At 45.1% G+C, this 9,851-nt stretch overlaps 1 protein-coding gene and 1 pseudogene across 2 annotated transcripts in view; one reads left to right on the top strand and one right to left on the bottom strand.

Moving 5' to 3' along the window:
- Nucleotides 1–1,211: 1,211 nt before the first annotated feature.
- On the bottom strand, nucleotides 1,212–1,732 carry LOC146784137 (small ribosomal subunit protein uS13 pseudogene; annotated as a pseudogene).
- Nucleotides 1,733–3,462: 1,730 nt separating this feature from the next.
- LOC146784136 (stonustoxin subunit beta-like) overlaps nucleotides 3,463–9,851 on the top strand; it is a 172,437-nt gene continuing 166,048 nt past the window's right edge. Inside the window, exon 1 of one of the 2 annotated variants that reach the window (XM_085634954.1) lies at nucleotides 3,463–3,612. The gene's annotated coding sequence lies outside the window, so the exon portion shown is untranslated. The remainder of the gene's footprint in view (nucleotides 3,613–9,851) is intronic. The other variant, XM_085634955.1, reaches the window with a different exon arrangement.

The following is a 9,851-nucleotide window of genomic DNA, read 5'->3' as shown; positions in this document are numbered from 1 at the left end:
AGCTGAAGTGCTACTGGGTCCACTCCCCCGCCTGGAATGCGCTCCCCTGACCCCGCCAAGCGCGTGCGCCACGCTCCGCCGGGCTTGTCTTGTTTTTCTTGTTTTCTGCTGCATACATGTCTCCAGTACACCCTCGAGAAATTCAGCTGGCAGAAATGTTGAGTCAAGCACCTGGGAGGCCCCGAGTGCTAGTCACGGCATCCCCACTGGACCAGAAATGTAATCCTTCGAAAATTGTTAATTTCACGTTTCCGTTTTCCATCTCTTCATGAAAGGGATCGCGATAAACTAGGTACGATTTGTTGATAAAAATGTATAAAATAAATGAATGCTCACTTCTTGCCATGTCTACAAAGCGATTCATTTCGCCGAGTTGACAAGTGCGTGTTTTCACACATCCTCCAGAAGCATGTTCAGTGAAAGCATCTTCATGGGAGACCTCTTGAACGCACCTAATACTCGTGAACCGCTTTGTTTATGAAGCCACAAGCTGAAGTGCTACTGGCTGTTAGCTGACTGTGGAGGGTGTCTTGGGCTCTATCAATTCTGTGCAAGCTCCGGGTTTAACATAAGAAAATACTTTTTAAGCACCAATTACTGGTTCCATGTCTCATTCATGGACCCTCTAACTGTGCACACCGTGCATACTGTGTGTGTTTTTGGTGGACTTGTGTTACATGTTTGAATATATATCTAGACGCAACAGGAAAGATTTTCAATGATTTACCCCTCTGTTGCCGAATCGGTCTCGTACATCTCGATGCCCCACGACGGACTCTTGTGTGTTTTTTCTGAAATGCTGCATAAAGATCTCTCTCTCTGAACTCACTAAATATGTGCCTGCAGCATGCGGATAAGCACTCATACAGAACAAGCATTTGCAATGCAATAGGTCTCGCATTTGCGAGAGTTTAAGCTACTAGCATTGCAAATGACAATGCCTTTTATTTGTTTTAAAAACCAAAACATAAATAAAAGACATTGTAATTTACAATGTGAATAGCTCAAACTCTTGTAAATGCGAGACCTATTGCATTGCAAATGCTTGTTATCTGTGCGTTATTGAAAATACAGCCTTCTGGCCCCTCTTGCATAACATGTTGCTGTTATGTGAAACTCCAGAACCGTGCACCTACATCCATTGAGTTTGTGGAGAGCGTGTGCCTGTGTAAGTAGCGTGTAGCACATGTGTTTTAGTCGGACAGTGGAAGTGAAGACAGTGTAATGAAAAGCAAGGTGGTGGATTTATTTCTTCCTGGACACACCCACGGTACGGCCTCTTCGTCCAGTGGTCTTTGTGTGCTGGCCTCGCACACGCAGGCCCCAGAAGTGGCGCAGTCCCCTGTGAGCTCGGATTTTCTTCAGACGCTCCAGATCTTCACGGAGTTTGTTATCAAGGCCGTTAGCCAGAACCTGGCTGTACTTTCCATCCTTAATGTCCTTCTGTCTGTTGAGGAACCAATCAGGAATTTTGTACTGGCGGGGATTCTGCATTATGGTGATACCACGCTCCACCTCATCCTCTGTGAGCTCTCCGGCCCTCTTGCTTAAGTCTATATCAGCCTTCCTCAGCACTACGTGTGCATAGTGCCTTCCAACACCCTTGATGGCTGTGATGGCAAACGCAATCTTCCTTCGCCCATCAATGTTGGTGTTAAGAACACGCAAAATGTGCTGGAACTTTTCGGGAATTACCAGAGACATGGCGGCAGGGTCTGTCTGGTTCCCTCTGGAAGAGGACAGTGGGAGTGTACTGCCTGACTCCTGTGGCTGAAGGGTGGAGATCCAAATACCGAAGTGAGGAGGATGGAGACAGGGCAACCTTTAGAAAGTCAATGAAGACTTTGATGGCAATGGGCTGCTGATTAGCAGCTCCTGAACACTGCCATTTGGAGGCTGTTTGGGATAAATGTTTTCTGAATACCAAAAAAAGTAGTAAAGATGCTACAGCAATTGTAATCTTCCACAAAAGTGTAAGTTTCCTTTTTGTGAATCATGCCCTGGGTGATAGTCTAAAGTGGGAATAATTACCCGCAGATGTATATATGTGAAAAACTTCTGAGTTAATAGCATGTTTAGAACTGCGGAGACTAGCAGTTGGGGTGGAGAACACCGTACATAAAAAGAAAGGATAGCCCTATTGTTTTCTATGCGGAGTTCTCCGCCCCAACTCAGGAGTCTCGTCAGTCGCAAACTATTAAGTTGGAGTTTGCGAGCATCAACCAATGTTACATTTATACAATAGTGTAAGTTAACGTTTGTGAATCAGGCACTTCATGTTTTAACACATAGACCCTTTAATTGAGCTATCTGCATTGCAAGTAACTGAAAAAGATTTAAGAAAGAGAGGACTTGTAGCATGAGAGAGTCCTTTCACAATGGCGCGTTAACTGCGCAATACTGCACGGTCATCGTGAGTTTCCTTTTGGTGAACTCAGTTGGTTTCCGCAGCTATTTCTTAACCCCCGAGAACTCCAGGCCCGCTGAAGTTGTGCATAATAAACATGTTAAGAATGGAAGGGACTGGAGGGGGGCATTAAAGGTGAATGTTATGTAATCCTTTCATCCAGAAGAAAGGACATTCCTTAACACTGCTGAATTATGTTGACAAGAGTTTAGATTACAGCTGCGCCCTCGAGTGGTGGTGTGGGGGAAAGGTAAGAGAGGGGAGGGGTGTGCAGGCAGGGGTGGAAGGGCTCCCAGCTCGAAGCATCCTGCCCTCATGTAAGACGATGAGGACACCCACCGCACCTAACCTTGCATGGACGACCTGACACGCAACATAACCTAAAGCACGTACTTCACGTAACATGCTCCAAACTGACCGGAAGTCACTGGCTTAAGCTAAGGAGGTATAGCACACATGCAGGAGATGACAGGACGTAACGTAACGTGACTTTATGTTAAGTAAGCCAACCTAACATGACATGCCTTTCCGTCCATGCCATATCGTCACATGACAAGAATGATCTTAAATGCTTTTACTATTAGAAGGACACGCATATCGTACAATAAATGACAGGACCGAAATGGGTTTCACCGAATATGACGTGATTGAAAGAATATATAACAATATTAAACATGGCATATTATCTAACCTAACACAACCAGAAAAGGTTAAAACCTTCTGTACATAACACGACATGCTTTAACCACATAACATGGCCTGAAACATCGTGCCTAATGGGATGGCATGACACGATCTAACCTTGGCTGTTCTAATATGGCATAACATAGCCCTGCATTCCATATCATGATGCACAAACATACGCGGACCTGGTATATGAAACACAATATTTCTCACAATTGAGACTTGTCCTACAGCCCGACTTCGCCTTGTCATATCAATGAGTAAAGCCTTAACTCACCAGCTCTAGTGATACGAGCGAGCTGCCGGGGCTGAACACCAGAATTCACCCCCTCCAGGCGCAGAGTAGGGCTATGGGCGTGGCTAACCCTGTGTCAGCCTGTCTCACTGGGACGCACCTCGCCTGCTCTGCGAATAAAGCCCGGGGAGCCGCTCTTCCTGCCCTCACTGCCCTTCGGTTGGCCTCCTCAGCAGGACCCGGTCTCTGCTGCTGCATGCCCCGTGAAAGCACCGCTCAACCGCAGGTAAGCAGCACCATTCCTCTCTCAAGCAGCAATGAATGACATGCAACAAGCATTAGTTGTTCTGTTTTGCTAGGGAATACCCCAGTATACTCCCATAGGAGTTTACCTCATGGTTTTATGAGTTTATCCCTCATAGGCGCTTATTGCTCATTTATGTATGGCCTAATGGGGTTCTTTTACCCTTCCACCTACACGGAGATTTCCCCAGAAATTTCACATTCATTTCCATAAGCCTGGATGTGGTGGTTTCTGATTGTTGCCTCGCAAAGCACAGTAATTCCCCCAAAGTTTGTATTGCTTCTTTTATATCAATGTAACCCTTTTACCATGGATTTTAATTGAGTTTTCTGTTAATAGATATTGTCCACACAGACTTTCATCAGCGTGAAGTGCTACCTTCATGTCATGTTAGTTTTAATTACGCTCAGTAGTGTCGGCTAAACAGGGAGAGAAAATTGTTATGGTCATAAAATGGGAAATTATATGAGTGAACTTTCAAAAATAACGTTCACTTTCTTTACCTGTCTGCACAAAATTTTAAATAAAAAATATGAGATAGATGGGCCAACAATCTACCAAACGTCATGGGGATTGGTGAAATAGAGGCCGTTATTAGTCAAAATAAAAATACATTTCTTATTTAAAGTACGGCTTCACTTTAACTCCATTTAGTTGCCGTTTAACTAGCTTGGTGCACTTTTGTGTAGCCCTTAAGAGAGAACACGCCACCAGTGCAGCTACACAGAGTGCAATTGCTCAGTTGCCAAGATCAAGAAAGTTAAAAAAAGGAAAAAAAAACATTTTGCCTAATTTTTCCAATGATAACGGAGATTAAACAAGCATTTGCAAAGCCAAACAGTCTCTTCTTGCCGGGGCAAGGGGGCCGACCCAGAGCCCACTGTGTGCAGTATTATATACAACGAGTCTGGGACAGAGAAGTGAAGATATCTGTATAAAGGCCAACAAAAAAATGTTTGCTGTAAGAACGATAAATGGGCCTTGCGATTAGCTGAAAGTCTCTTGAATATTGATGAAGGAATCGAGCTAATTTCCCTTTGGTATTTGTTTGTCGATATTGAAATGTTCATGTTGAAAGGAGGTAAAAAGGGGTCTGCTCCCCCAAACCTATTCTGCACCCTCCAATAATGGTATCAACAATATTAATAATAAAATAATAATAAATTACACGTGTTGCTATAGTCTTTGAGCGCCATAGCAATGTGAATAATTAATAGCACCAGAACCCATTTCCGAGGGGTCTATTTTACAGATTCCGCAAACATGAAAGCCCAGCCAGGCCCTGTCGGATTCAAAACCACATTTGTAGGTTGTATTCTAATCACCTTGGATCTGTTATGGGAATATGATGTATTATAAAAAGAAGCAAGCCTTGCACGGAAGGAATTGGACTAATAATAGAAATAATAATAATAATTAGTATTATTATATGATAAATCCCTTCCTTGCAAGCCTTGCTAATAATAGTAATAATAATAACAACAATAATATTAATATTATCAATATTATTATTATTATTTGTATTAATATTACTACTACTACTAATAAAACAATACACATATGAACAATTGTTATTATTACTGTTATTTGGCACTTGCATTGTAAGTAACTGTTGTCCATAGTACATTGTTCAAAAGTCTCCTGGTTAACATTTCAGAAACATGAACGCCTGAGTGAGCCCCTCTGGATCTAGAGCCAAATTTACAGGTTGTTTGTCTACATGACTATGTATTCCTGCCACTGCATGGTTGTCACACACCAGCCGTTGTACAGTGGCAACAGCTATAAGGCGAAGGAGAGGATGTGGCCTAATGGCTAGGGGGGGTGGACCTCGAATCTCGAGAACCGGGTTCGAGTCTCAGCAATGACGCTCAACATCCTGTGATTCTGGGCTAATCGCTTAATCTCCCTGTGCCTAACAAAAATGAATGTGTCCGTCTGTAACACAACTGGTGCTCATGTAAAGCGCTCTGATACCTTCGGGTCCAGTAGCGGCCGGTGGTGGGAGTGCTGCAGGGTGGTGAGGCGGGGCGGGGTGGAGCAGGGGGTTAGTAAACTATGGAATACGGCCGAACGGAGGTAAGTAAACAAATAAATAAATAAAACAAATTTCATTGTGCGCGCTGCATTGCCAAATGCGATGCAGCGCGCACAGCAAAATTCTAATTATTTATTTGTTTACCTCCGTTGGGCTGTATTCCATAGTTTACTACCCCCCACCCTGCTCCACCCCTGCCCCGCCTCACAGCCCCGCAGCACTCCCACCTACGGCCGCTACTGTTCGGGTCGAGTTCCCTCTATATAAAACTCTGAAAAGAAAAAAGCATTTGAACATGCATGACCTTCTTTCAGAACATTAAATTATTTAATTTTTCACGTTAGGAAGAGGCACTTACTCAAGGTCTCTAAACATAGGTTTCAGCGTGGCATACTTTATCGATCGTGCCGCATCTCTCTTATTGTGACAAGCCGACTGCATGCTCATTGCATTTGGTGTCCGATTTACAAGTTGCGACCCTTGGAGGTGGGGGCATAACCATAGTAGTGCCTCATTTTAACTGGTGAGGCATTGCTGAACTTGTGCCTGTGTGTGTGATTAGAACTGTCTGGTTCTACCAATATCACAATGCACCGGATGTTGTGCCTCATTTCTAGGGAGGTACAGAATTTGCAACTCTTCGTTGTGTGGGACCAGAATGGCTTGGTTCGACTCGTATCATCATGCACCAGACATGCCCGGGTTGTCTGGTGTGACCATCATCACAATGCACTGGAAGTTGTGCCCCATTTAACAGGAGGTACTGATTTTGAAACTCTTCGCTGTGTGTGACCTAGACGGTCTGGTGCGACCTGTATCATCACACACCAGATGTGCCCACATTGCCTAGGTACAACTCTGTTCAACGTGTACCTGACAGCGTGCCTCCTCCTTCCAAAAGACCCCCCTCCCCAGCTTCATTCTCCATTCCTCGATTGTTCCCTTTGTGGCCCTCAGCATGATGGATCAACTGCCCTCTCCTCACCTGGCCTTCCTTGATGACATTGTATTGCCAGGTAATATTGCCTGGCTAGGGCCTGGGTGGTGAGAGTGATTGACTGGGCTGGAGAAACGCTTTCAAGAATGAATGGAAGTGGGTCAAGAGACTGCATGATCCCCCCCGTGCTTTGCTGAACTCGGCATGTGCCAGAAGGCCCTTGTGGATTCCTTTGGTGTGACTGACTATTGCCCTCAGCCCGTTCCTGCTCCACATCCAGTGGATGAACTTCTCGAGTGGTTGTCAAACCCCTTTTGACGACTGCCTCCTAATTAATCCCGCTACCTACCCTCACCTGCTTCCCTGCGACCCTGACTAAGAGTGACTTTGGCTGCATGCGACCTAGTTCCTGGAGAGAGGATAGCGTGTCTTCATTTGGGGATGTAGGATAGTCAGGGTGAATTAGAGGGGGGAGGGAGGCTTGGGACTACCAGGTCTACAGGTGCTACCAACTGACTTGCTGGGTATTGTTGCCCCGCATTAGGGTGTGGACTGTGCATGTGTGTGAGTACATCCCGTACGGACCTGCCTGATATCCGTTGCACCTCATAGCAGTGTGGAATAAGTGTATATGTGGGAGGAGTGACAGTAGGTGAACTGCCTGTGATTCACGACACTGGCTGGCAATTTGCCTTACACATTGATTTCTCACTTAGAAAGCATTAAGCTGCCCTTGCCTCTGCCTTTGTTGCTGCTAAAAAGTGGTATAGGTCTGTGTGTGTACTTATTTGTGATATCGGTGTGACGTGCGGTGCACCCTCTAACTGTGTGGTATTTGCTTACAATAATGGATAGGGAGGGCCTGAGGTGGACAACGTGTTGCACCACATAAGGTTGCTGGGGGGTATAGAATAGAATATTCCTAAGGGTGCATATTTCTGATGTCATTCGAACACTGTGAGGCCTAGTACCGCTGAAGAAATCAAAACCTCAGGGGTTTCACTGATACACCTGGTCCTTTTAAACCAACAAAGAAGAGATTGGCATAGAAGCTGTAATATAAAAGACATCTTTTTTATTAACCTCAGATGAGGGAGATTGCATCACACAGTAATCTCAAGTCACTGTAGGAGGCATTCTAAGGAGTACAGAGAACAGAGCCCTTATATACCCACACAGGGGCTCAAAAGAAGGCGGTACAAGTACACATGAGAAGAGTTACACACATAGATGGTCATACAGAAAATGCACAGTCAACAAGTAGGAGGAGTAATGAGTTGCTGACATCAGTTAGAACAGCCTGACAGTTCTATATTAGGAGCAGGTGCATTCTACTAGCTAGGCCCCTCTGTGCATGTGCAAGGCTCTGGAAGAGGGAGAAAGCAAATGGCTAGCACATAGCTAACTAAAATGGCTGCCAAGTACAAAATGGCTTTCAGCTCATGCTAACAGATCCCTGTAATCTTTAACACCGCTAGAAATTATTCCAACTGTGATTTATGCCCAGCAGTACATGATGTTCATGGTGTTCTCTTGTGTTTCTTCACCAGTTCACACGTATGTTAACTCTCTCTGCCCTCTGTGTTGCTTCCCCCTGCCCCTCTGTTGCTTCCCTGTGCTCCTTGATTCCACCCTCTGTGTTGCTTTATCCACCTCTATTCTTTTTCCCACCCATGGTCCTTTCTTCTGCTTTTGTGGCTTTTTCTATTTTATTTAACTGACCCAACGTGGATCAGTAAATAAAAAAACAAGCATTCAAAATGCAATAAGTCTCGCCTTTCATTAAGTTAAAGCCATTTGCTTTGCTATACAATACCATTAGCAAAGCAAATGGCTTTAACTTAATCAAAGGCAAGACCTATTACATTTTAAATGCTTGTTTTTTGATGGGGGCTCGGTGAGGGCACAGTGCTTTTTAGTGAGTTCTTGCCACCATACCTGTACCCTCCTCACACTGTGAAAATATTTGTACGATAGTAGGTATGAAACTCTGAAAACCAGTTAACCCACAACATAGATTGCAAATATCACCAATCTAAAACTCAACGTAACCCTCACTGTGCACGCAATATATTGCAAGAATGCCTAACAAATAAGGTGCAGTACAACGAAAGCAGTAAAATTCTAGCTAAATTAGAGTGCAGTGTTTTAAATGAACGGCGTTTTTTTTATCTCAGGTTGTGAGGTGCGCAAGACTGTACCTGCGATCTGCACGAGGAGGAGGGGACAGTCTTAAAGTGCTCTGGGCTGGCTTCTCAAACCCCCTTGTAGTGGTTAGGGTCACTTGCTGCTCTCGCTTTGCACCATAGGGGTGCTGGTGGTCTGACAAAATGTGCTAGGGCTGCTTTGGGTTGAGTCTGGACCTGGACATGGGCACTTGCTGCAAGGTACACATGCAGTCATGTGGAATGCCTTCTTTTAACAGCAAGTCGAACAGTACAACTTGTAGTTCTACTGTTCCAGAGGACGGCGTGAACATAACATTCCCAGCACGTAACGTGTACTTGAGTAAAAGCGAGAACTGTCTGGATGCACCATACAATACCAGTGAGCACTTGTAGGGGCAGCGATATCCCCTAAAGTTGCTCTTGGACGGCTCGCCTACCTTCTGAAGGATCACTGTGCGAGAGAAGCCCATAGCCTGGAAGCAGCCCATGTTTCCAACTGCAGTGACACACAATTAGTTTCGGGCTGTTTTATATGGCGCAAACCCGACCCGAAGGTATTGGAACCCTTTACATAAGTATCAGTTATGCTACACGTTAATTTTTTTGGGGGGCGGTTGCACGGGAGATGAAGTGAAATGCCCAGAATCACAGGATGCTTTGCGGCGCCAAGAGTCGGACCTGGTTCCATAGTCTGCGGCTCTCGCTATTACACCACAATCAACATTCCCAGCACGCAATGTGTTCTTAAGCAAAAGCGAGAACTGTCTGGATGCGCCATACAATACCAGTGAGCTCTTGGGGGGGCAGCGATATCCCCTAAAGTTGCTCTTGGATGGCTCGCCTACCTTCTGAGGGATCACTGTGTGAGAGAAGCTCATAGCCTGGAAGCAGCCCATGTTACTAACTGCAGTGAACACACAATTAGTTTTGGGCCGTTTTATATGGCGCAAACCCGACCCGAAGGTATTGGCACCCTTTACATAAGCATCAGTTATGCTACACATTAATTTGTTTTTTGGGGGGGGGCACGGGAGATGGAGTGAAATGCCCAGAATCACAGGATGCTTTGCGGCACCAA

The sequence above is a fragment of the Triturus cristatus genome, chromosome 11 (assembly GCF_964204655.1).
Source record: "Triturus cristatus chromosome 11, aTriCri1.1, whole genome shotgun sequence".
Taxonomy (NCBI): domain Eukaryota; kingdom Metazoa; phylum Chordata; class Amphibia; order Caudata; family Salamandridae; genus Triturus; species Triturus cristatus.
The sequence above is the reverse complement of the archived record's forward strand: the minus strand, read 5'-3'. Positions and strand labels throughout refer to the sequence as shown.